The sequence below is a fragment of the Sapajus apella genome, unplaced genomic scaffold (assembly GCF_009761245.1).
Source record: "Sapajus apella isolate SASKATOON/1434 unplaced genomic scaffold, GSC_monkey_1.0 scaffold162, whole genome shotgun sequence".
NCBI lineage: Eukaryota > Metazoa > Chordata > Mammalia > Primates > Cebidae > Sapajus > Sapajus apella.
The window spans coordinates 1,776,404-1,803,228 of NW_022437102.1; the positions used below are offsets into that span (position 1 = coordinate 1,776,404).

A 26,825-nucleotide genomic window follows, 5' to 3' on the forward strand; every position below is an offset into this window, starting at 1 on the left:
AATAAGCAGTATTTTAATGTAAAAGTATCTAAGAAGAAACTAACTAGGATGTGTGTGCTTAAATAATTGGCACATTGATCTGTAAATATACATGGGGCCCTCTTGAATATATCACGCACCTGAGAAGCCAGGCATAAAAGTATATCTCTATTGAACTGTCTTTGCTTCCTTTGAATATTTGTTTGGGGGAGAGTGCTAGTAAGAGCTTACAAAAGCAAGGCAAACAAGGCACACATCTTCCATAAATATAACTTCATGCTGCCTCTCCCCACCTCTAGCTCTAGCAATGTGGACCACAGTGGCACAAGTTTTGAACAAAGAACAATTTTCCAACGGCAATTGGGATTGAGTTTCCAGCACAGCTTACTAGTATGTCTCCAGAAATTGCAAACGTGCTGTTCATAAGCATATTCAGAGTGGGGGAAGACACCCTTGAGCTGCCCTCCCTTTCTCTCTCTGCTTCCATCCCCCATCCAACCATCATCAACCGAACCTAGATCCTTTTTCCCCCTGAACTGATGGTTGGATTTTCCTGCTGGCAGGCTAGAAAGCCAAGCAACAAGCAACAATGCTACCCATTTGGCTGGTCTGAGGATCAAGGACTCCTTAACTAATTAATGCATACTAACTTAGGACTCTGAGTTCCGCCCATGGTAGCATCAAGGGAAGAGCATTACAAATCCTCTCCATGAATTAGGAGTTGATTCACACCACATCACACACACACACACACACACACACACACACACACACACACACCCATTCCTGTCTCTCCCTTAGGCCCTGTAGAATGATTTTGCTGGTTTAAGGCATGGTTTCTAGAAGGAGAGCAAGGATAAGTAAGGCACATCTGGTTAGCAGGTAGACTGCATTTCTCCAAAAGCAGAAGTCCCTGTTAGTGTCAACCCTAGGGAAGGGGCTGCTCTTCTCACGGGAACCCAGCAGGCAGGTTCTAGGTAAAAAGAAAAGCCTGGACCATGGGCCCAAATTTTGGGCATCAACTTGGAGGAAAAGAGGGATCTGGAAGTGTTAGAATGATGCCCACCCCATGAAAGCACACCAAAAACGAGGAAAGAGGGATCTCCGTCACCCAGCTTGTCTCATAGCCCCTTCATGTTTATTTTATCATCTCCCACAGGATGACAAAAGGAGGGGTCTTGCTGATGCCAGAGTGCTCCTGGCAAAGGCAATTAAGTCAGGGCCCCACAGGGAGGCTGGCCTGGAGCCCACCAAGCCAGTCTTTTTCCTGCCCACCTTGGACACTCCACATTGTAGCCTGCCCAGGAGGGCAGAGCCAGGCTCTCTCACTCTTCCAGCTGCCCACCCATTCAAGAACTACGAACTGCTTGCTTTTCTTAGCATCACATCAGTGAATCTAGAGGAGAGGTAAAGGAACTAGAACATACTGATAACAACCACTACTATTTATCCTATGCCTCCTAGGTGCCAAGCAATGTGTGCATGGTTCTTCCACTCTGTCCTCATGGTAACCGGGTAAAGTGGCTACTGTTGTGGCTATTAATGTCCCTATTTTCCAACTGTGAAAATGGAGATCAGGTAGCCTGCAAGGAGTTTTGAATCCTAGTGGAAAAAAAAAAAAGAAGAGAGGTCCCCCAGGACAGCAGACCACCTTAAAACCTTTACAAGGGATTCACACTTGTTGCAAAATAGTTCATAATTTTACTGCATCACCCCACTTTCACTGCAGAGGATCAGAGAAGAAGACTTATACCTAAAAGGAAGGACCCTTGATAAGCTCCCAGCGAGCTCCAGATTCCTTTCATCACCCACCTACCACCCTTCCCAATCACTTACACACACACACACACACACACACACACACACACACACGTCCTCTGATTAGTAATAAAAATCTAGAAGTAATTGCCATCAGCAATATAACAATATATCATATCATCAGTTAGCCTTTTGTGTTCTCCAGCAAGGCTTTCATGGAAGAAAAACAAATAACTTAGAAACCACAAAACCACACTCACCCTAAGGTTTCTCCCAACACTGGGAGTCTGAGGTTAATTAGACTGATTAATTAAATGAGACAATGTATACGTACAAAGGTACTTTGTAACCCTGAAGCTAGACAGATGATACACTGTTATATTGCTGATGATGATTACTTGTAGATTCTTATTCTATCAAAAGGGGATAATAGCAGTTCTCGGTTCATAGGGTCAGATAACAACTGTTCAGCAACCAGGAAGGTGTTTGAGTATTGTGCTAGAAGTATATAGGGATATGGAGATACATAAGCCTCCTAGGAACTCAAGAGCCAGAGGTAAGAGAGACCGGCAATAACACTCAAGAAAGGCAGGCTCAGCAATATAAGTCAGGATGGAAATCCAGGACAGAGCCAAGAGGACATGAAGTCTGTCTCAGGGGAGGGGTGTCAGGAACGCACCCCAGAGATGGCATCACATCTGAGCCTCAGCCCATCCTGCAGAAGAGACTCAGTTTGCTCTGTTTGACTCAGTTTAAGGTAGAAGTCTAGACCTGATCTGGGTAGGGGGAGGTAAAGAGAGCATCTGGAAATGAGGCAGAATCACAGCTGGGCTCTGAGCAAAGCCAGAGCAGATATCCTGCCTTTCCAGGAAAATGATGACTCCCCCTTCCCACCGCAAGACCACGGGGCCTGGGGCTGGGGGCAGGGAGCAGCGAGCGGCCTGAGTGAAGAGGAACTCTCCGCTCTCCAGAAAAGTCCCACAAATAAGCTCTTCCTGCATCCTACCCTGATCCCCCAGGGCCGTTCTCTCTTGTCCATTTCAAAGGCCCTTTTTGTTGATGTCAAAGCCAAGGCCAGACCATTAATATGCACTCCCCATCAAGATAAGGAGTCCCAGTTCAAAGCCTGTCCTGACTAACTCTTTCCGTTAAGTAAAAATATTAATCTTGGTTTTATTTAAGCAGGTTTTTTTGGCAAGAAATGAACGCCTGTGGCTAAAAATAAACCCAAAGACACACACTCAGAAAATCTGGAAAGCTGCAAATCATTTCAACCCAAGTTTCCATCTCAGGGAAAGCTATTAAACCTGGAGGATATGAAAACCTCCCTGCCCAGGCACTCCTGCTTCTCAGTGCCTGCCTTGTGTTCCGGGGTCCCCAGGGCAGGTCTGTCCTGGGGATGCCCTATCTTGAACCTCCTGGGGAAGGAGACGAGGAGCCTTTGTGAGCTCCTGGCTCTCCTCACCTTGTGAGCAGAATGGATTTCTGCTTGAGTGGCCTGGGAAACACTCAGGGCCTCTGCTGACATCTGTTGTAGATGAAATGAAAAGCCAGGGAGGGGAGGGAAGGGAACACAGGCTCAGGAAGGTCAGGCTGCCTGGAACTTTGAGATTGCCCAAAAGAATACAACACAAAAAATCGGCATCCCATGCTGGCTTTCATGTGTTAAGCCACAACCTCAATTTTACACAATGAAATGACCAAATTTAAGAGTCACTCCTTCTAGGTATATGCCTAGACTTGGGATGAATGCATTTGATGTTTAACTGCTTAAAGTCAGCTACACTCGATTTCTTCCTGGAGCCACCAGCAGTTTGGGAGAAAGGTACAGATCCCTTGGCCTGGAACAGGGCAAAAGTCCCAGGGCTGGCTGATTCCTGGTTTCAAGGCCAACTTACCTGGAGAGGGAGGACTTCGAATCTCAGAAAAGTGATGGTGTTTCTGTGACCTGGGTTTCTAAGGGTCCAATGAGGCAACTGCCCCAAAGTGTTCACCAAGCATGATTAGAATCACTGAGGCTTTTACTCTGTAAAGGGCTGTCAGGTGAGAAATGTCAAAGCCCCAAAGGATAGACAATGGGAAACACAGTCCTTCTCCCATAAGTCCCCGACATTGTCCCAGGAACAAATGGGTTCCACAATCCTCATTTACATCCTCACCTACACCTTGGGTTTGCAGCATCCATGGGATTATTACACCTCCCTTGGGTTTGCAGCATCTACGAGATTATTCTGCATTGCTCAGGGACATATATATGGCCCTGCAGAGCTGGGACTACACCTCAAGTCCTCTTACTCTAAAGCTTCCAGCCCATGTCACTATATGAACCTGTCCTATGGTGCTCCTTGCCTGGGTGAGAATCACTTCCTCCTTGTGCATCTGCCTGCACCTTTGGCTTCCTGTAAATGCCACCCAGCTGAAATGCCACCTCCTACAGGAAGCCGTCTGCCCACCCCAGGCCAAGCTAGTCCACCTCTCTTCTGCTCGACTTTCCTCTCTTTCTTCCAGCATGTGTTCTTCTTTAACGATCAGTTCCTTGGACACTCACTAGCATCACTAATTACCAGATGGCAGGGACTACATGTGAGACTCCAGCACCTGGCATAGAGCCTAGAATGTGGCCAGGGTTCCCAAAAATGTTGAATGAATGAATGAGGCTGTGGGAGGGAACCAGAGGTAATACAATAGCAAAGACGGGGGATGGTTTTGTGTTTGGCTTCTTGGAGTGCTGGGTCAGGAGTTCTTGTTCCATAGGGTTACTCAGAAAAGGAAGAGGCAGGTAAAAATGTAATCTGGAGGAGAACTTGTTGATGTGTCTATGGAAGGACAGCACCCAAATACTACCAAAACATGAGGAACCCAAGGCTCAGCACCCTAAAGGAAGTCAGTGGTGACACCAAAATTAGCCCCAGGGAGTCTCCACCCAAGGCACTCCTTGTCAGACCTGCTGACTCCTCTACAGGCCTCCTGGCCTGCAGCTGCCCCTCTTCCTCATGGAAGCTCTCAGGAAATATGAACAGCCTGGCAGGCTGTTTCTTCAGGCCCCATCTCCAGGTCCTGTGTCCCTCTCTGCCTTAGTGTTTGTTGTTTGTTTTATTTTGTTTTGTTTTGCCCTCCTACTCCCACTTCTCCTCCCCTTTCTCCTCCTCCTCCTCTCCCTCTTCTTCCTCCTTCCCATTCTCCCCTTCCTCCTCCCCCTTTGCCTCCTCCTCCCCCTTCTCCTCCTCCTCCTCCTACTCCTTTTTCTTTTTCTTCTTCTTCTCAAGTATACTTGAAATTCATTGATTCACTCATCTACTATTTATTCAGAAGTATTTGAGGAACTATGCATCTCAGATCCTGTGCCATGTCTTGGGGATTCAGTAATAAGCAGATGGACAAAGTTCCTAGCTTTAAGAACCTTATTTTATTCTTGTGAGGCAAGAAGACAGGTGGTTATAGTTCAGTGAGCCACAGGAGCCTGCAGTAGACACACCCGGCCAGCCTGGAGGTGCTGGAGGGAGACATCCTGCCTGAGAGGGGATCAGAGAAATCACTAGAGACAGTCAAGAGAAAGAGAAAGGAAAGGCCCTTCTGGTCATGGTTGAAGCAGAAGGAGAGGCCTGGAGGCTGGAGAGTCTGGCCCATTGGAGACACAGAAAACATAAAGTCCAACAAAGAACAGGTGGTAATTCCCAGCCTGGTAGGTTGGGTCTTGCTCCAACATGGGACAGTGCCATTTCTTGGGTGGCTTCTACCTGAGGCCAGTGATAAAGACTTATCACTCTGTTACTGCCCATAGACTTTAGGATTGCATGTATCCAAATGGATGCCCAAACAGTCCATTGATAAGAGGCGCCCAAAGCCCCAAGAAACCCCTAGAAACAAGTCTGGGTCTTTGCCTCAGACCCACAAATTATCTCATTCCAGTGCATATCCCATTTCTAATCTTCAAAGTGAATATTTAATGAATCTCTGTCTCCCTCTATACCTTCTCTCCTCCCAAGCCTTTTCAACTCTTGGAGTGGTTTTGCCTTGGGTGTTATGGCTGGGCATCTGTGCTGTGCTCTGAGGAAACACCAAGTCTAAGGGGCACACTAACCTCTCAAAAGATTAAGTCCACTCAGGGGTCAGAGGCGCCGACTTGCTCACTGCCATACACATGCACTCGGTGAGGGAGGCTGAGACCACCCCCATCCCCTGAGAGTGCTCTAGCCTCTCCACAGGAGCCCATGGGAAACTTTATCCCACACAAGTGGCCACCAGAATAGCAGCATGGTCTTCAACCACAGCCCCTTTGAAGCAGTGCCCAGAAAAATACCATGCCCTCAAACGGTTCTCAGAACTTCTAGCTTTCAGGTCGGGGCATTTGTGAAGCCCAAACAGCTGGCAACATCTCAGGAGCCATCTATAGCATTTTGTTTTTCTCCTAATTGGGATTTTGTTTGCTAGGAGTGCTGAGGGACTCTGGGATAGGTCTAGGAGCAGGTCCACGGTTAGCCAAAGGACCACCCTCCTTTGCACAGTAGACCTGCGGATGCGCCTTTGCAGACAGTAAATCTGTTCCCAGAATGCACCAGGAATGGGCAGGAGATGTTCTTGTGGTTTGAACAAGAGTCAATGGCTGCTCTGTCTCTGGAGTTTATACAGCACAGATGCCAAGGAGACTCTGGTACATCTATAACTTACTCTTCCTGTGACTTTAAAAATAGTGTAGGCTTTCCTCACCTTTAAGTTCCACAAGCTTCATCCTGAAAGGTCCTGGACGCCCAGGGACATGGTTTGGAAGGCCCAACTGCTTTAGCAGGTGTTCCCTACCCAGGCTCACGCAGTACCTCCCCACCAGCTTGCAACCACGTCACTCACATAGTGGGCACTCAGATAGAAACAGGTGTGAGAAAAATGAGCCCATACATAGGTCTTCAAGCCCTAAGACTGTTATCAGGAAACCATGATGCTGATGGTATGGAGGAATGATTAGAGATAAGATCCAAGTCCTTTTAAGGAAACCTTTGTTTTAAATAAAATAAATAAGTAAAGAATGCTAACTGCTGCCCTCTTTGGTCAAAGTAGGTAATGGCAGAATCATAAAGCCAAACCTCTTATTTCTGCACAACTTGCCCTGGCCTCTCAGTGTGACAGGGAGATGGAGTTATTGATAAAGAAGAAAAAGACCATCTACCCTATGAACATCTTGTCTGTGCAATCATAGTGCTAAACCTTTTATTCATTCAGTATTAATTGAGTGCTTACTATGTGCCACACACTGTGTCAGGTGGCAGAAACAGAAAAGCAAACAAGACAGACACACTTTACAAACAGTATCTCTTATTCTTAAAACCAACTCCCAAAATGTGTAACTTTCTTTCCACTGAGTATAGAAAGAAAACAAGTCTCAGGATCATTAAGAAACTTGTCAGAGGCCACACAGCTGGGAATCCAAATATGCCCAGCAGCAAAGCTCATTCTCTTTCTACTACAAAACATTTAACAAATCTGAAACACCCCACCCAGTCAAATGCATTGGAAATGCAGACACAGGGAAAATTCCCAAGGCTGAATTATGAGAGAAGGGCTTGTATAAATCACAGTTGGTGAGAACTCTGAGGTGGAGTTAACTCCCCATAACTCTTGTAATGTCTAAGAATCTCATCCAGTGGTGAAGTCTGGATTCAAATCTCCACTTACAGGCTGGGTGGACCCCAGGGCTCTCAATGCCAGGTTGAGGGTACCTTAGTTTGCAGACAAAGGGCAGGAAGAGAGAAGTCCAGAAGCCCCATGGATTGAAGACAGGGAGCTCAGGCCTTAGGACCAAAGAGAATGGCAAGGGGCGAATAAGCATACATTTTTGGACATCTGATCGGCAGCCCTGGTCCAAGTTTCTCAGTTGCAAAGCCTTGGGGTTTTGCACATGCCATTCTATCTGCATGAGGACCCCCTTCTGCTCCCCATTACCTATCAACTGCTGCTCATACTTCACATTTAAAATCAAAGGACACTTCCTCATGTAAAGCCATCCCCAGCCACCTCCTGCAAACATCAGACTAGAACAGAACCACTGTTTTCTATTCTCAGGGGCCCTGGTGTATATGTAAGTATATGTTTGTAGATTCATTTGAGTAATGTCTGATCCTCATTCCTCCCTGCCCCACACACTCACTAAATTCTGCCAGGATTACATCTTGCTTTGCTTACCATTGTATCTAACTGCAGCATCTCACAGTGTCTGGAACATAGTAGGTGCTCAGTAAATAGTTTCTGGGTGAAATAAGACATCTTCTCCATCTTGGCCTTATTGATTGCTTCCTAAGAAGAGTCTATCACCCTGTTTTGCTCTGCTGTGCACTCCCTCACTCACTATATGCAACTAGCTGTAGCATTCCAATGCCAGTTCTACTGCATGAGCTGACCCAGAAGAATGTGTAGGGTTTTGATCATGGAAAGAAAAGAAGGAGGACAGTCCAGGCAATGGAAACAGCACAAACAAGGGCACAGCAAACAAACCAAGCATGGCATGTCAGAGGTCACATGGCTGAGGACTGCAAAGACCCTGGCTGGAGAGAAGAAGAGGAGGCCGCTAGTTCATTCTGACTGAAGCGAATGTCCAGTTTCTTGGGTGACAGACATAAGCTTGAATGGAGGACTCCTTAGGTCTGTTCCACAAACTAGGTCTGTTTGTAGATCCAGCAGTTTCTGGGTCTCATACAGACCCCTCTCTAGATACCAGAATGGTGCCCTGTATGAGATGGGAATCATATTTTCTGGGAGTATGGGCCACCTGGAGTGCACCTCTCCCCAGACAGCATTGAGCTGGCTATCTCTTTGAAGAGGAGCTGTAATGATAAACTGCACATGCCTGCTTCTGGACACTGGAGTCCTCTAGTGCAATTACCACACCACAAAGTATCTGCAAAGCACACATAGTACTAGCCACCTCCCCCTGCCACCTCCACTGCACATCTGAAGGCTGGTAGGGTTTTGCCTAAGTGACCAGTGACCGCATGTGACACTTCTGGCTCTGCCTGCCCATGGGAGGCTCCTATTAAAAGGTGGGCTCCGCCAGGTGCAGTGGCTCACGCCTGTAATCCCACCACTTTGGAAGGGCAAGGCAGGCTGATCACCTGAGGTCAGGAGTTTAAGACCAGCCTGGCCAACATAGTGAAACCCCGTCTGTACTCAAAATAGCATGCCAGTCTGGTTAGCCTGAATTGGGAGCCCCTCCTTTTCATCTCTGGGTCCTCCCTGCCTTCCAAGCATGTTTAAACTACAGCACAGTGGCATGGGCACATTTCACAGGCCACAGACGCTAGGTTGGGTGGGACCTGCAGAGTCACTCAGTGTAATCTCCTTTGAATTTATTCTACAGTCCCATTCTAAGGATAAGCTGCCCAGTGTGCAACCATCTCTGACCTAGGTCAGCCTGTTCTATGTCAAGCCAGTTTTTTGACTGTAAAAAATTCCCCTTTGGACTGCCTCCCTGTGGCTTTCTCCCACCTAGTTGACATCTTGGGCTTCCAAGAAAACAAGATACTTGAAAAGAGTGGTTGTGTTTCCAAGATAATCTCCAGGATAAATATTTTCATAGATTTGGATGGTCTCTCCCTGCTTAAGACATGGTCCCATGTCCTTTGACCATCTCAGCCTTGCTGGGGGCCAGTGACTCTCTAATTGCTTTGTCAAGGGATAAATGCAAATTTCTCGGGAGCCACTGGTCAGTATACAAAGTTGAGAGTTCACCTTCCCTACCTGGAATATTTTTACTGCTGGTAGGATAGCTTATGACTTTACCATCATCCATTAAGTACTTCTAGTGTTAAAACATGTGTTAAGATGGTAGATCTTGCTGGGCACAGTGGCTCGGGCCTGTAATCCCAGTCCTTTGGGAGGCCAAGGCAGGTGAATCCCTTGAGCTCAAGAGTTTGAGACCAGCCTGGGCAGCATGGTGAAACCCCGACTCCACAAAACACACACACACACACACACACACACAAATTAGCTGGGTGTGGTAGTATGTACCTGTAGTCCCAGCTACTTGGGAGGCTGAGGCAAAAGGATCACTTGAGCCTAGAAAGTTGAGGCTGCAGTGAGCCAAGATCATGTTACTGCATTCCAGCTGAGCGACAGAGTGAAAAAAGGGGTGGGGGGTGCAGATATATCTCACATTAAGGGTTATCACAGTAAAATAAAATAAAACAGGGTTTTCAAACCAGACTCTGGCTCCCAACTTTGATGTAATTTGGTAAATAAACCTACTCTGCTAAATAACTGTACTCATCTGGGTGGCCAAGTACAATAATTTTTTTTGGAAAAACAAAAGAAAAAAGGCTTATTACATAGAAAGTATTGAATAGCAAGAAAAGCCCTGGGCCAGGAGTTGGAAGCTATATTCTCTTTCTACTTCTTCCATTCATTTTCTATATGAGTTTGACAAATCATTTCCCCTTGGAGCCCTTGTTTTTTATTGTACAAACTGAACCCGTTGGACTGGACATATTCTAGTGTCCCAGTTAACCTTAGAATCTAAGAGTCCATCCCATCACCTTATATTTCTAACTCATGCATTTCCCCTGTGTTCTACTTTCTCTTCATTGTAATGGTCCAAGTTGTCATGTGCTCCCTGTTTGCTAGGTTCTAGAATCACATGTCTGAAAAGTCAAACTTGAGCAAGACATTACGGTGCTTCAGCTGCCTTTTCTAGCTTTGTCTTCAATCTGTTTCTCAGCCTAGGATCTATCTGGATGATCTGCACTTGCTAAAACCAGGAACAGAAACAAGTACAGATTTGGCCCCTAATCATCCCACCTGGTTCATCAGCTGCACCATTCAAACTGAGAGGGGCCCATTTGTTAACTAGTGGGACACTGCTGATCTGTGACAATGCTGACAGCCTGTCGTGCCTACCCCTGTCTGCCATTGAAGAGGGCTCATCATTCAGCTCCTTGCCTCAATTTTAGTGACCCTCAACAATCTGTTTTCTTTATTAGCCACTATCTTTTTTTGGTGGAGGTGGTGGCAGGGCAGTAACATCCTATTTTCCAGGCTGACAATCTAGCCAAGAATAAATTAGTAACAATGAAACAAACCTGGGATAACCTCACAGGTTAAAGTACATTAGGGGAGCACTAGACGTTAATGCCAGGGGGGGCAGGTGGAGTCTGGTGTTAATGCTAAGTAAGGTCTTTCGCTCTGTGTTCCAAAATCTACATACATAAGAATTCTAAGGAATGCCAAGAAGATGAGGGCTTCTGCCTTCAATCTTCCAATTATATGCTAATCCTCAGTAATAAAATCCTCAGTAATAAAAATGCTTCCAGGTTAGCATCTCCATGGGGACTAGGCTTTACTGCCCCCCACCCCCACATATCAATTGGAGATGGTCACAGCCTTGAAGAGGAAAATCCAGTCCCCCTGATCATCAGGACAGCTCTCACAGACAAGTAGATTCTTCAGAGGACATCAGCCCGCTCTAATGTTCTGACTTAACTTTAAACAACTCACCTCTCCTCTGGATCTCTTCAATTCCCTGTGGCCCCCTTTCTTCTCTTTTTGGGGGTGGGGTTTTTTTTTTTGAGACGGAGTTTCACTCTTGTTACCCAGGCAGGAGTGTAATGGTGCGATCTCGGCTCACCGCAACCTCCGCCTTCTGGGTTCAGGCAATTCTCCTGCCTCAGCCTCCTGAGTAGCTGGGATTACAGGCACGTGCCACCAAGCCCAGCTAATTTTTTGTATTTTTAGTAGAGACAGGGTTTCACCGTGTTGACCAGGATGGTCTCGATTTCTTGACCTCGTGATCCACCCGCCTCAGCCTCCCAAAGTGCTGGGATTACAGGCTTGAGCCACCGCACCTGGCTCATCTTCCCTCTTAAGAAAGGTAGAGCATCTCGGATGGCTGATTTTTTCTGAGGCTTTTGAGAGCCTCAGAAAAAAGCTGTTTTTAAAACAGGAAGGAGCTCTCTTCTGCCTCAGGCTCCCACACCCTCCTAAAGGGCATGCTTCATTCGTAAGGACCACGCTGCCACCTTGATCTCCACTTGAACCTCAGCCCAACATGAACCTAGCCAGCCTACATCCGAGCCATGGAAGCTGTTATTTTTGAAACAGAAGGAATATTCAATATTTTTTCCTCTGTCAATATTTTTACCTTCATTTTTCTCCTTTTCCCCACCCCTGTGCCCCCGGTTGAGGAAAAAAACATTTTTTTTTAAAGGCTAAACAAAAACAAAACCCCATCCAGGCTGAGATCAGCAGATCATGGTGTTCTGGGTGGATTTTGCTACGTGCCAGCAAAGACCGTCAGCAAGATCTGCAGGAAACACCTTGCAGAATCCACTGGGAGAAGCCAGGGGCCGCAGAGAAGCATGCGGCGGATACACTTGTGGTCCATGTGACTGGCTGGCTCCCCAGCCCTGGGTACAGGAAACGACCGTGGGATTCCAGGGCCCTGGGGGGCAGACACACAGCTGTGCAGGGGGGCCCTGTGGATCCCTCTGGTGTTTTCCAGCGAGAATTCCTTTAACTTGCCTATCTATTCCCAGCTGCCAGTGCAGGAACTGTGCTGAGGGGACACGATAAGAAAGGTTGCAAGCAGCTTCCCAATAGCTTTCCTTTCCAGGATTTGGCTGAAGCTCTGACACAGGGCAAGGACATGAGGACTCGGGCATCAGGGACCCTGGGGTTGAATCTCAGCTCCAGCTTCTCCTAGTTATAGACAGTCGGGCAGAGCATTTAACCTCTTTTCACCTTGAAAAGGGAGATGCTATCATACAAGGCTCATAGCATGTTGTAGGCATTAAGGGAGAGACTGCCCTTGAGGGACTTTGCACAGCGTCTGCTGCAAAGTAACCACTCAGTAAACAGCAGCGGTGATGACTATTTTGCAAGAGGCCCCCTTTCCCAAGGCAGTGAAGAGGCTAGAGAGTAGTGGGAAAAAGGACGAAGGGGTTCCAAGAAGAGAGAAAGAAAATGCAAAGTACTAGCTGGGACCCATACCGGGCCTTGCAAGCTCGCAGCAGCCTGGCTGCCAACCTTCCTCCTCCTGAAATGTCGGCTGCCCCACTTACTCTTGTTCAGGGCATTTCAGTTTCAGGTCAGGTTGAAGCGAGGGACATTGACTGGTATCAGTCCAAATGCAGTGAACACCCCAGAGCAGTGCAGAGAGGCCCAACAAGAGGCAGGGAGAGGAGGCGTCTCTGGAAAATGCTCATTTCGCATCTTGGTCCCAACAGTGGGGTCTAGTTTGGTTGGGCCAAAAGTGGTTTGTCAGAGTGCATGGTGAGGCATCCCCCCAAACCTTCCTTCTGGAGGAGCTGTGGGTGTGGGAAGCCAGCGCTGATGTGCAAAGTGAGAAATGAGAGCCATGGAGTTGGCAGGCCTGCCTGGGCCAGGGTCAGTGCCCAGGGACCAGCATTGTCCTGGCTGGAGGAGGGAACAGCTAGTGGTCAGCAGTCTGTGAAGAGGCTGGGGTAGAATGAAGGCCAGACCCAGTCCAATTAGGGTCTGATGGAAACCAGGGCCATTTTTCACAAAGCAGGAGGCGGGCGGCCCTGCAGCGGTGGGGATGCTGGCTAGATAGAGCATCTGGCACCGATCAATTCCCAGGCCAAGAAGCGAGCCTACATGTGGGTGCAAATGAAATGCCGAAGGCCCTGGGGCCCCCGCCCCCTCCGTCTTTGCCGTAATGAAGTGCCAACTGGGAGCCAGCTGGGCAAAGGGGACATGTTTCCTTGCTCCATCCACTGTTTGGTAATAATTACGGGCATTCTTTCGGCACCAACAGGAATAGTAAGCTGGGGGAGCAGTTCTTTGAACCACCAGGCGTGATGATGAAAGGAGGGCTTAGATCAAAGAGGGTATCAATAATGTTCAGCGCAGCTCATGCTTCCCTGGCTTGGGACTGAAGCCGGCAATGGAGTGGGGGTGCTGCTAAGAAGTGCTGAGCTGAATTAAGCAGTTCCTCTTTCATACCCGCCCGTCTTCTTCAGAGGTACACTCTGAGGGTAGAAATTGTGCCAGTTTCAGCTGGTTCCATGTGCCAAGTTCAAGTCCACTACAGGGAGCAGGCTGGTGGTCTCCCTCAACCCTCAAGACTGCCCCTGGGGCAAAGGGGAGGCAAGGACCAATGTGCCCAAGATCTTTGTTTTTGTCTTTCCCTTCCCCATTGTGGGGACCTCTAATGAGAGAGGAAGAATATGAATTTCCATATGTGACTTTCTCCCCAAGCTTGGCTGACGTACTCTTCAGGCGCTACACCCCTCCCCACCCCTGGCTCCAGCACTGAATCTGGGAAGGCTCAGTCCAGCGTGCTGATGAGGCAAACACCGGGAAGGAAAGAACTCTGTCTCCCAGAACCAGCCAAGAGAGCCCATAATGGGTAGACAAGAACTCCCGCTGGATCAGGAAACCTTGGTTCCAACTGCCTGGACCACTAACTCATGGGGTAGCATTGGGCAGGTCACTTCCTGCCCCTGGGCCTGCTTTCCCAACTGGAAAGCAAAGAGATTGAATAAAGGCCCTTAAAGTCTAAGCATGAGTATCCCCTGCTTGTGGTCTAGAAAGTTCATCTAGGAGAGTAGAAAAGAATTCCTTCAATTCTGCTCCTTCCTTCCTGGGTACACAGCACCCAGCCAGGAGTTGGATCTCTGACCTCTTTCTGAGGCTGGCTATAACACAGCATCCGACAGATGGCAGAATCTCCCAGAGGCCCGTATCTCTGAAAGATTTTCTACTTCACATCAACATAAAAGAATGTCATCCTGAGAGGCTTTCTGCTTCTAAGTGGCCCCGTAAGAACTTTTCTTCTTGAGTTTCATCCACTTGAAGGTTGGAGCACTGGAGCTAAGTTTGAGTTCAGCATAGCCACTCACTAGCTGGGGAACCAGGGCAAGACACTTCACCCCTCTGAGCCTCCATTTCCTAGCTGTCAAAAGGGCATTCTTTCATGCATTTAACAAATGTTAGAGTTTCAAGTATCTTCTAGGTGGTAAACAAGACAAACAAGATCTCTGCTCTCCTGGTGCCTAAGTAATGGTGGAAGAATCAGATGAAACAGTAAAACAAAAACCCAATGTGATGTCAGGTGCTAGGAGGCACGGGGGAATAGAGAATGAGGCTGTGGGGAGGGAAAGGGAGGCAAGGAAGGCCTCTCTACAAAGGTGGCATTTGAGTTGAGACCTTCATGATGAGAAGGGGCCAGCCAATGAGTATCTGGAGATGAGGTGTTCCTGGAAGAGTGGATAGCAAGTTCAGTGGAGACAGTGACAAACCTGGAGCCTGGAGAATTTGAGGAATAGCTCGAAGTGTGTGGCAACAGCAAGCCCATGGGCAACAGAGGCCAGATCCCATAGAAACTTCTAGAGCCTGCTAAGGAATTAAGCCACTGGAGGGCTTGAGCAGGGCATTGGCAGAGATGTGACTGACATTTTTTAAAGTTCACTGTCTGCTTGTTGGAGAAGGGATTGTGGTGGGGGGAGTAAAAGCAAGGGAGTTCATAATAGTCATGACCACCCCTTCCTTGGTCATTGTAAAGCTTACATGAGATTCATCCTGATGCCTAGAAAAGCCCAGAGGCACAGGAGGAGGTAGAGATCATCACATGTTTTAAAATCCATCTGTACAAGTAGGAGCTTGCAGGGCCTGGCACCAGGCTGTTTGGAACTGTGTTCCTGTATAGATTTCAAGGAAACAGGGTAGGGTGGCAGATTCTATCCTGCCTGAGCTATGCAGCTGTCCAGGCCCAGATGAATTCACATATTTAAACTTGGAGCTTTGCTATAGGCCATGCCTGGCTCTGTTTTTGCCGCTGGTGCCGGACAGGGTAAGCTAACACCCAGCAATGTGGAGAAGCTGACACTCTACACAAAATCACTCACTGAATTCCTGGCCAAAGCTCATCTCTCCTGCCCTCATTTTCAGGACTGGGAAGGAAAGAGCAGGAGAGGCTGGAGATTTATTCACTAGGGGATTTTTAACTTCAGTGTGGGCCCCTGTGAGGACAATGATCAGCAAAACTCCAGTGTTCCAGTGAACAAATCTCAGTGCTCAGAGCAGCAGGGACTGAAAGCATCTTGGGTTCCAGCTTGCTTCCTTCAGCTAGGGTTTGGAGCTGGAGGCCTGGATTCAAATCCTGTCTCTGCCTCTAGGTTCCCTCAAGTAGAATAAGATCAGTGGCAGCAACCTCCTGGGGCTGTCCTGGGGATCAAGTGGGAGAGCAGGATGCAAAAACCCTGCTTCATACCTGCCACATGTACTCACTCCCACATGAACTCACTCTCCCACAAACTTTCTGAGTGGCAGGCTTGGGACTGGACAGTGGATGCCCTGGTGCCTGAAACATTCGCAGAATCTGAAGACACATAGTACATTTGATTCTAGCTCACATATAATGCTATATAAGATTCCAGGAAGTTCAGAGAAGAGAATAGTCAACAGGATGACATGTAGTGAATATCCAGTTGTTGTTGGCTTTTTTCTTTTAAAGTATTAACTTCGCAAGACTCTGCCTGCCATCTGTATAATGCAGATATTGAACTTTCCCAAAATTTAACAAAATGGGACTGACTTCCCACTTTCTCCATGCTCTTTATTTTCTTTTTAAATTTTATTTATTATTTATTTATTTTTGAGATGGAGCTTGCTCTGTTTCCCAGGCTGGAGTGCAGTGGCACAGTCATGACTCACTGCAACCTCCACCTCCTGGGTTCAAGTGATTCTCCTGCCTCAGCCCTCTGAGTCGCTGGGATTATAGGTGTGCACCACCACACTGAGCTAATTTTTGTATTTTTAGAAGAGACAGGGTTTCATCATCATGGCCAGGCTGGTCTCGAACTCCTGACCTCAAGTGATCCTCCTGCCTGAGCCTCCCAAAGTGCTGGGATTACAGGTGTGAGCCACCATGCCCAGCTCATTATTTCCTTTTTAACTTAAGTAATACAACTTCACTAAAGAAAGGATGGGGGGGAAAAAGTAAACAAACGAACAAACAAAAATCTATAAAATAATTGTGTAAATAACCTAAACTCCCACTGTCCAGTTATAACTATGCTTTGTGTTTATATTACCCTCAAGACTTTTCCCTATGCCAATATAAATCTGTGGATATGTCCTCTCCTAATAGAATCATACAGAAAGTGCTTGGTGATCTGGTTTATTTCAATCCCAATATATCTGTTCATATACTCTGCCTTATCCCTTTGAATGGCTATATTGTTTTCAATTGCATAGGTACAGAACTGTTAGTTGGATACTTTTATAAACAACTTATGAGAAACATCCCTTGTATGTTTATATCTGTGCATACACATATACACAGATATTTATTATATATACAAGTGCACGCACACACACACCTTAGCATACTTACCTGATTATTTCCTCTGGTTCTAGAAGTTATTTCCTCTTTCTAAACCTGTCGTTTTAGTAGTGACTGAATCCAAGTCAGTAACCCCTTCTGCCAGCCATCAACCGGCCACCCTGAAGACCTCTACATGCAGCATTTGGTATAACTAAGGAAGCCTTAGACACAGTTTCTCAGGTCCCACAAGCTTACTCTTACCTCCCCCATGTCCCTTCTACCCACTGCCCGTGTCTCTACCCCCTAGAAGCCAGCTGTTGACCAAACCTGAAAGAAATCCTATCTGCCTGAGTCCTGTCCCTTTTCTACCCTCATTGGACCCAGCCTGTGATTTCCAAGTTCCAAGGTCTGAGTAGACATCCCAAGACAGGAGGGGCCAGGAAGAGCCTAATCATTTATGTCATTAAGTCACTGCTCAAGGCCACCTCCCCAAACAAGGTCCCTTTCTGCCTTCTGTGTGTTCCTTTTCTTATAAAAGCACTCTGGTTGTCATGGGCAATCTTAGTATTCTGGATGAGTAGGGAGCATCTCTTTTGGTCAAGGAGTGAATGCAAACTGCCATCCCTTTGCTCAGTATCAAAGACATCTGCTCGAACACTGGTTCAGAAGCAAAAGAACGACATCGAAAGCAGAGGAAATGGATCCAAATGTTTCCTATGAAGGGAGTCATCATAATACCCATTCAGTGAATACAAGTAACTTCCTTTTATTTGTATACAAGGAATTTACATCACACATGCATGCCTCTAAGCAGTCCGCATTCGGGGATATATATGTATAATACATATATACATACAAATATATATATATATAATACATATATACTCCATTTTAAAAGGGCAATTCCTCCCACTCCTGATTCTTCAGTGAGTTTCAGACAGGGATCTGCTATTGTCTCTGGTGGTGCCAGTCCCTATATGACTCTGGGGTTTAAAGACAGATCCCGAGATTGACTTTCGTGATACCCTCTCTCTCACACCTCAGCTGCTCAACCTGAGGCTACTTGACAACAACAAAAAAATAGTGATCTGTCACAACACTGAAGGAACAGCTGGCTCAGGTGGAGTTATGGAGCAATGGCACTGTATTTTACAGGAATGTAAGGGCTTTTTCCATGGGCTGACTTCATAAAATATCACTCCATGACTCTTACAGCTATAGGTGTCAAAAGACCTTCACCTATAATCACCTGTGGCAGGGCACTGTCGGGATGCCCCATCTTACAGGAGTGGCAATGGGCTCTGGAAGTAAAGTGACTTGCCTCTGACCACATGGATGGCTGGGGAGTTCATTCTGACCGCACCCCACGTCTTTTCACTCCAAGTCTGGAGCTGCCTCCCTTGCTCCTATATGGCCTATTACTAGCACCAAGGGAGCCCACCATCTTCTTCCTGCTCTGCCAGTTACCAAACTGTCTGTCCAGAGACATACCCTCACATCCCCCTAAGTTGCTCTTGGCAATGCTTCTCCTTCCCTCCAATTGCTACTCTTGCTGGCGGCTGTTCACCCAATCCCAGACCACCAATCTCCAGGCCTGGTTGGTTCTGTGCTAATCCACTGGACCCTGGCTGTTTTGGGGCTGGGACACAGAGGGCCCACTGCATCGTGGATTCTGAGAGGAGACTCTCTTTGGCCACCTCCAGGTGCAAATTTGGCTCATCTATTTAAGAGAGAGGCAGAGGATATCTACCCCACCCACAGCTTCCAAATGCAATAGACATTTAGATTAATTTGGTGATAAACAATGGACTCCATTGCCTGGTTACTTCTTAAAACTAAGTTTCCAGAAGTAAGATTGCTAGTTAAAGGGTATGTACATTTTTGAGGCTTCTCGGATGCACACACTTCCCTCCCCAGAGGTCACATCAGTTGCTTTACCTCAGTGGCCTGTGAAGCTGAGAGACCAAACTCCAAGAGGATAGGAAATGCAAGTCCCAGATTCCCCACGCTGCTCTGCCAAGTCCAGGGACATCATCTGGAAATCCCCAAAGGCATCAGCACATGAAGCACATCCCATGCAGGGGAAATGCCCTGTGATCACACCCAGAGATAGCGAGGAAGACTGTGGGCACTGTAGCCAGCCTCGGAGATGAGGAGTTGGGGAAAGGACACACAGAGCTCCAACTTCTTACAGAATAATCAGAAGGAGGCAGTGGAAGTCAGTGAGTGACAGGGGAACCATAAGGCCCTTTTTGTCTCCCAGGAAGTATCCCTCCACTGAGTGGGATATATGGTGAGAAGAGGAGCTACATGGGACAGTGACAAATACTTGGTTCAGCAATCCAACCCATGAAAGCTGCTTCCCCCCATTCCTCACCCACTGTGTGACTTTGAGAAAGGGCTTCACTTCTCTGGGCCTCCACTTTTCCATCCAATTTGCCTTGCCCCTCAGCTGAGATCTTAATTCTGTGATTTCAGAACCAGCCTGAAGACCAGGGCAGACAGGTCTCCACTCCATCCCTGTCTATTTACCAGGTCATTCACCTTTCTTTGGACTATCCATTATATTGATAAATCCATTTCTATAAACTCTAGTTATGAGAGCCACACCCACCTTCTTTGACTTCTGAGTTTAATAGCATGGCACTGATGACACCTTAGCAGTTGGCAGAAGAGGAAGTGCAGATCTTCATTGGAATGTAAGGAATGTGCTTTTCAAATTCAGCTTCAGCTCAGCCTCTCCTGAAAGTCTGTCACTGCTGGCATCTCTCACCCACCTGCATTATAAATGGGGTCTTTCCCACTTTGCAATTGGGAAAACCAAGACTCAGAATTTACATTTTAGTAAACTAACTCCAGTGGTAAAAGGCAAAAATGGGATTCCATCTCAATTTTCTTTGACTTTAAGTTCATCTCTTTCAATATCCTCTACTGTCTCTCCCAACCAGCCCTTCAGAAGAACCTGGGAGACTACACTGGTGGGTATTCTTCACGCTCAAAAGTATGAATTCTCTAGTGCAGGGATGAGATCATACTGAAAGTGCATGAAGCCACCTGGATTTCTCAGACTGGTCATGCTTGGCTCAGAGACCTTGAAGCCAATTAACATGTCTCTCTTTATCCTTTATCATCCATAAAATAAGCAGTGAGAGAATTAATTAGCAATATCTGCCAAAATCTGTCCTTTTTATCCTTTATACATCACTTCTAATCTAATAAATTAACAGTTAACCTCCTTCCAAGAATCCACAGCTATTGACTTGGCTTTTAAATAGGTGTGAGTAAGCTTCTGTGATCCTCCACCCTAGAACATATCCCAAGCCCCAAACCTCCCCTTTGTCCCAGGTGCTCCTTGGTGCAAGGGGTAATCAGGTCCTGGTGATGCTATGACTTATGTTCTCTGGGCCCCTGTCTATCCCTAAGCAAGCATGTGGCAGAAGCAGGATATTCCAACTAAGCATGAGTCAGGAAAAGTCTCAGCCTGACCCTAAAGACTGTCTCCATCCTTAAAGTAAATGGGGTTAAGGGGAAAAAAAGCCAAACAGCCAGGTGCCCGTGGGTCACAGATTTCAGGTGCAGGTTTTCCAGGCCCCCAGGTGATGCCAGGTGCTGCAGTGGAACGGGTAGATGGGCAGAGGAGGAGGACACACACACGCAAAGGAGAAGGACACACAGAGTAGAACACACAACACACACACAGAGAAGAAAGGAAGAATGCTGAGGAAATGCCCTGTGATCATGCCCTGAGGGAGTGAAGAAGGCCTTGGGCACAGGAGCCAGCCTCAGAGATGACCTGATCAGGGTGAAAGGGCTGACTCGGCCCTGCTGAGCCAGAATTGACACCGACACTCCACCTTCATAGGAATCAAAAAAGCACCCTCTCTCGGTGTTGGAAGCTTGCATCACATCCCACACCAAAAAAAATCCCCTCAAGGCCCTGATTCCCTTGGGCTCCAAAACAAACAAACAAAAAAATGCTGATGGGTTTCCCAGGAAGCCATGTAGTAGGATGGATATCACAGAAAACAACCATGGTTGCAAGAACTTCCCTATTATGCCCGTGGGCAGAACAAGAAGTCAGGTAGTGAGTGGGGTCCCAGAAGGTTAATCCATTGGCTGCTTCAGAATCTTCCTCTTCTGTTTTTTGAACTTTTGAAAACAAAGATGTGCTGGGAAGCACAGCCCTAGAGTGTGCTTACTCCAGGTCATTGATTGTCCAAACTATGGAGGGGGAAGGGCAGATCCATGCAAAGAGGGGGACAGGCTGTAGAGGCCACAGCTGATTCATCTTTGTGACCTTAGCACTCTGCCCAGTGCCTGGAATATAGTAGGTGCTCCATAAATCTGTGTTCAAGGAATGAATCTGTTTATAGCATATGTATTAATGGGACTTTTACAGTCATTGGACATCCTTGGAAATCACATACCTACACTTGGCTGGCAGTTGAGAAAAAAGATAGAAGATGAGATACAGCCTTCTTCATGTTTGGCCTCACATATGGGGCCAGGCTGGGCCTCCAGAAGGAAACCACAGGACCTGACAAGCAAGGCACCCTGTCCTCTTTGTGTCCTGAGATGCCTTCTCACTAAGCCTCTTTCCAGACCTTTTAGTCCTGGTGATCTGCAGTGAGCAGAGAGGCAGCTCCTTGCAGGTGAAACCCAGCACCAGCCCAAGAGGCCAAGCCTCCCCATGCCAACACAGGTTATTTTCTCTTTCACTACCTCACTCCCTAGTGGAAAAAACAAGAAAACAAAATTCCCTCGAGCAACCTGAAACCCTGTGACCCACTGGCCAAGTGGCAGATCCAGCTCCACCTTTATCCCCTCCACTTTCCTCTGGCTCACCTATACTTAAGCGCAGAGGCCAGCGTCAAGGTTATTTATAACTGTGTCAGAGGAGGAGGAGGCAGGAAATAGGAAATTATGCAGGAGGGAGCAAGGAGTAGCTGCAGGGGCCAAGTGACCCCGCTGGCTGGCTTGAAATCCACGGCCTGCCTGGCCCTGGCCAGTGGCTTCAGAGCCCCATGATGGAATTCTTACCCAGCCTGGATTCCTCCTGGTCTCTGAGCCCTACCTGCTGCTGTCTTGCCAGCCACTTCCCCTTCTCCAGATCCAGGTGGAAGCAGTTTTGTCCTGAGACTTTCCCCCTAGGCCAGCCACAGCAACAACAGCTTCTCTGACTGCAGTTAATGGTGCAACAGCTGGAGGCTAAGCAGGAGGCCCAGCCCTGGGGAGCAACGGCAAACAGGCAGCCTTTCAAGTCCACCAGCCCTATCCTTCTGTTTCCTTTCCTCCTCCTTTAAATACTCTGAAAGTGAGAGTCTGAATAGTGACTACTTGGGAACCCAAGACTACTTCTTAGCTGCATTCAGAGGCCTAAAGGGAAGTCCACTCAACCAGGGTCACACTGCAGAAGGAGCAGAGCCAGGCATGGGGCCCCATCCTCTGGAGGCACTGACCCCTTTTCTAACACTACCATACTGCTGGGGTAGCTAAGACTCTCCCAGTACAAATGTGAGTAACTCTGATGGACTGCACAGGCTGGATGTGCCCATCCTTGCTTTGCCCAGCAGAGCCATGTCCAGAAAGATGGCATTCCACCTCAAATCCTGTAGACTGCTGCAAAATATCCATCAGCCAATTTCTTCACCACAGCGTTCTGAGCAGTACTGAAGTGGCAATGCCATTAATTTCCAGACAATTTCAGACTAAGTTAGGTTACCTCTTTGGCGGCCGGGGGCGTGGGGGGGGTGTTGTTGCTGTTTAAACACCATCCCTGACTCAGTGATACTCTAGGGCAAGTGTTCTAATGATCCAAGATAGCTTTTAGGAGAATTTCTGAACCTCTTGAAATATGTATGCAGAGCTTTAATCAGAATCCCAAAGGTGCTCCTATCTGTAAAATTATTAGGACGGTGATATATGAGGATAGAACAGAGAGGGGAGATAGAACAGAGAGGGGAGAGATCTGGCCCAGATGACCAGGGAACCAGGGTGGGGTTGCACTGGTATGTGCCCTACTGCTCATTACTTGTTCCTACAGTGCCTGCCCCATGGACCTTCAATCAGAAACATCTTACCTTCACACTCACCACACTGCCCTTCCATCATATCCTTAATGGTATAAACAAGATACTAGGATTTAAAAATCTGATGTGTGCCCAGAACTGAGCCAAGCAAGATTATAAAGCAAGTCATGAGCACAGGAAGGAACTTTAAATCTGGCAAATGTGTGACCTTAAAGGTCAGTCTTCCCTTCCTCCTTTTTCTTCTAGTCCCTACAAAGGACCCACTGGCACCACTACAGCCATTTCTGTTTGGCAACCGTAGAAGAGCAGCTTCCTTGTGTAATGCAGATGATGTTTCTTACTTTCTTCTTCCCTACTCAGCAATTGCATGGCAGGCAAGTGGGCAAAAGGGGTTTTCAGAATCCTCATCTGGGCAGTGTGTCACCAACTGCATCTATAGGTGCTTCTTGGGAAAGATATGTTCAGAGAACACTGGATTAAACTGAGCTGAACAAGTCACCGTGTAGCAGGACTTATCAGAACCTTTACTATGCTGATAGCCACATGTATCTCCAAGAGGGGAATACAATAAACAGCTTTCCCAAATAACAGGGGTTTTTTTTGAGATATGGTTTTGCTCTGTCACCCCAGCTGAGTACAGTGGCACAATCATGGCTCACTGCAGCCTCAACCTCCTGGACTCAAGTGATCCTCCCACCTAAGCCTCCAGAGTAACTGGGACTACAGGCGGAGCCACATTTTTTTTTTTTTTTTTTTTTTTTTTTAGTTATTATTGGTGGAGACAGAGAATCTTACCATGTGACCCAGGGTGGTCTTGAATTCCTGGGCTCAAGCTATCCTAACTCCTCAGCCTCCCAAGGTGGGGTTACATGCGTGAGCCACTGTGCCTGGCTTCTTAAGTTTGGTGGTGTGAGGATCACACCTCGAGAAACACTGATTTAGGCCTTCTCACCGTACAAAGAAATGTTGCCTGCCTATGCTTACAGCATGCCTGATGACTTAACAAGAGGTACTGCTGAATTCCTGCCAGGGAAGCGACCTTAGTGCTTCTCAGCAAGACAATGAAGCAGCCTTCAGGAAGGACCCGGGAGCTTGGTATTAGAGGACTATCCAAGTCTAATGGCAAATTTAGAGTGCTCCAGGGAACACTGAAGTCTTGATGATAAGGTAAAAGGGAGTGATTCCATCTTTCTTTTTTTTTTTGAGACGGAGTCTCGCTCTTATTACCCAGGCTGGAGTGCAATGGCGCGATCTTGGCTCACCGCAACCTCCGCCTCCTGGGTTCAGGCAATTCTCCTGCCTCAGCCTCCCGAGTAGCTGGGATTACAGGCATGCGCCACCATGCCCAGCTAATGTTTTGTAGTTTTAGTAGAGACGGGGTTTCACCATGTTGACCAAGATGGTCTCGATCTCTTGACCTCGTGATCCACCGGCCTCGGCCTCCCAAAGTGCTGGGATTACAGGCTTGAGCCACCGCGCCCGGCCCGAGATTCCATCTTTCTAACCTGGCAGGATAGCAGGTAATGAGGCAGAAATAAGGAAAAAGCAAGCTCAACTTGTCTTTCGCTGACATTTGAACTGCTTGCTATTCTCCTCACCAAAAATAAAAAAGTGGGTCTCAAGACAACAAAACTGGAGAAGTAAAGGTAACACAGGTCTCCAGCCTGCAGGAAAACTCATATAGCCTCAGTCCAAAGTTCTTTTTATACAGAGCACAGAGTTTTACTGGCTAAGTGCTCATCCAATGACCCATTTTTCAGTATTTATTATTATTCTTATTATTATAATTATAATTATTATATTATATTATAATTATTATAATTATTATTAATATAATTATATATTAATAATTATTTATTATTATTATTATTCCTGTATTTCACCCACTTTTATTGAGCACTTACTGAGTATGATGGCCCGTAGTCAGGAATCTCCATCAATTTCCAGGCAGCGAAGCTATTCTTAGTTTTCTGATGTCTATTTAAAGAGTGTTAATCCTCTGGGCCCCCCGACCCCTGCAATTAGACACATGCCACTTTCCAACCTGGTACACTGACCTCGCCCAACTGGGAAGACGGAATGAACAAGTGTTCTTCCCACCCTGCTTAACTTGGCCAAGAATCTGGCCTTCATGGGTTAGGGCAGCCTGGGAACCAGCCAAGCCAGAGGAGACACGCCTGCACTGCCTGGGCCCTTTAATCAGTGCTTCAGCCAAAAGCCTCCCTGTTCTGTTCCTTACAGGCAGCACAGTAAGGCAGAAAGTGCTGGGATTCAAGGCAGAAAAATCTGGGCTGTATAGTGGGGCAGTGAAGACCACAGACTACAGACCAGACACACCTGCTCAAATACTGGCTCTGCCATCAAGCAATGGGGTGAACATGGGCAGAACTGGTGAGATAGCTCAGACTCTGGAGTCAGGAGGCCTGGCTCAAATCCAGCTTCACTATGTAGGTACATGCTAGCCAAGTTACTTAGCCTCTGTCAGCTTCAGTATTTTCATCTGCAAAGTGGAGGATGATACTACTAATAATTTCTGACTTGTAGGTTTATAGTAAATAATAGAATTTATTTGTGTACGTATGTATATAAAGATCTTAAAATAGCTGTAAATAAATAGTAGCCGCTTTCATATTTAATTCCTAAGTCTCATTTTTTTTTTTGATCTGCAAAGTAGAAATAAGAGTGCCAACCTCAGTGAGTGGTTATGAGAGTTTAAAGGAGATAATGCATGAAAAGGTCTTAGCATATAAAAACAAATCAATGAATGTTAAATATTATCAAATCAGTATTATTTTTGTTCCAGTTCCATCTCTATCTCTTAAACCAAGCTGCTATACCTCTTTGGACCTCAGTTTTCCCATCTGTCACGTGAGGGAGCTGGGTCAGATAGCTTCTCCAGTGTCACAGAACTTGAGTTCCCTGCACTGGGACCCACACATCCTAGAAGTTACTTACAGCAAAACTTTCAGTAGCCTCTGAGCTTTGGTCAGTCCCAAATGTACCTCCAACAGCCCCACATCCCTGTGCACAGTTCATGAAACAAGTAGAAGTGGGGAGGAGAAGATGCCTTGCCTTTGCAAATATTATCTTGACCTGTGCTGTAGTATTGACATGTTGGCTACTAACCACAGGTAGCTGAAATGCAACTAGTCCAAACTGAAATATGCTATGAGTGTAAAATACATATTGGATGTCAAAAACTTAAAGTGTAAGATCTCATTAATAAGTTTAAAATTGATGACATGTTGAAATGATCATATTTTATGCATATTTGGTTAAGTACAGTATTAAAATTAATATCACTTTTTCCTCCTTTCTTGAAACATGACTGTGGGAACGTTTAAAACCGCATACATGGCTCACATATAGCCACAATACTGTTTCTCCTGGGAATACCAATCTAGCTTTTCTCACTTTCTGTCTCCTTACTCATGAGCAACCCAGTAAGAAACTCTTCTCAGAGGGATACCAGAAGGAATTTGAACTATTTGGAATTAATTTTTAAAAACAAAATAAAAGCCAGATGCTAACTGTCCAGGTGGGGCATTATATTTTAGCCTCCAGGAATCTCCTCTGGCTTAAAGGAGCCCTGAATAAATAAAACTTGTCCAGCTGCCAAAGCACCCCATGATGTTACCATATTTATCAGCACCTGAAGTTCTAAATCTCTACTCTGGTCAAGGAATCTTTTGTCTTCTCCATTAGAAAAAGATGGGCAATGGCACCTGTTTTATTTTCCAAGGTACCTGCCACTGTTTAATACGGTAGCTTAGCAATTAGGAATGGCTTTT

The 26,825-nt window shown here is 46.7% G+C and overlaps 2 protein-coding genes and 1 long non-coding RNA gene across 6 annotated transcripts in view; 1 reads left to right on the forward strand and 2 right to left on the reverse strand.

Moving 5' to 3' along the window:
• SYN3 (synapsin III) overlaps positions 1–26,825 on the forward strand; it is a 493,528-nt gene that overhangs the window by 194,181 nt on the left and 272,522 nt on the right. The gene's annotated exons all lie outside the window — the stretch shown is intronic.
• TIMP3 (TIMP metallopeptidase inhibitor 3) overlaps positions 1–26,825 on the reverse strand; it is a 54,662-nt gene that overhangs the window by 15,608 nt on the left and 12,229 nt on the right. The window lies entirely within an intron of this gene.
• Positions 116–4,879, reverse strand: LOC116542137. Its single transcript, XR_004265080.1, has 2 exons — positions 3,936–4,879; positions 116–3,902 (listed from the first exon to the last, which is right to left on the reverse strand). It is a non-coding gene; the product is annotated as an uncharacterized LOC116542137 (long non-coding RNA).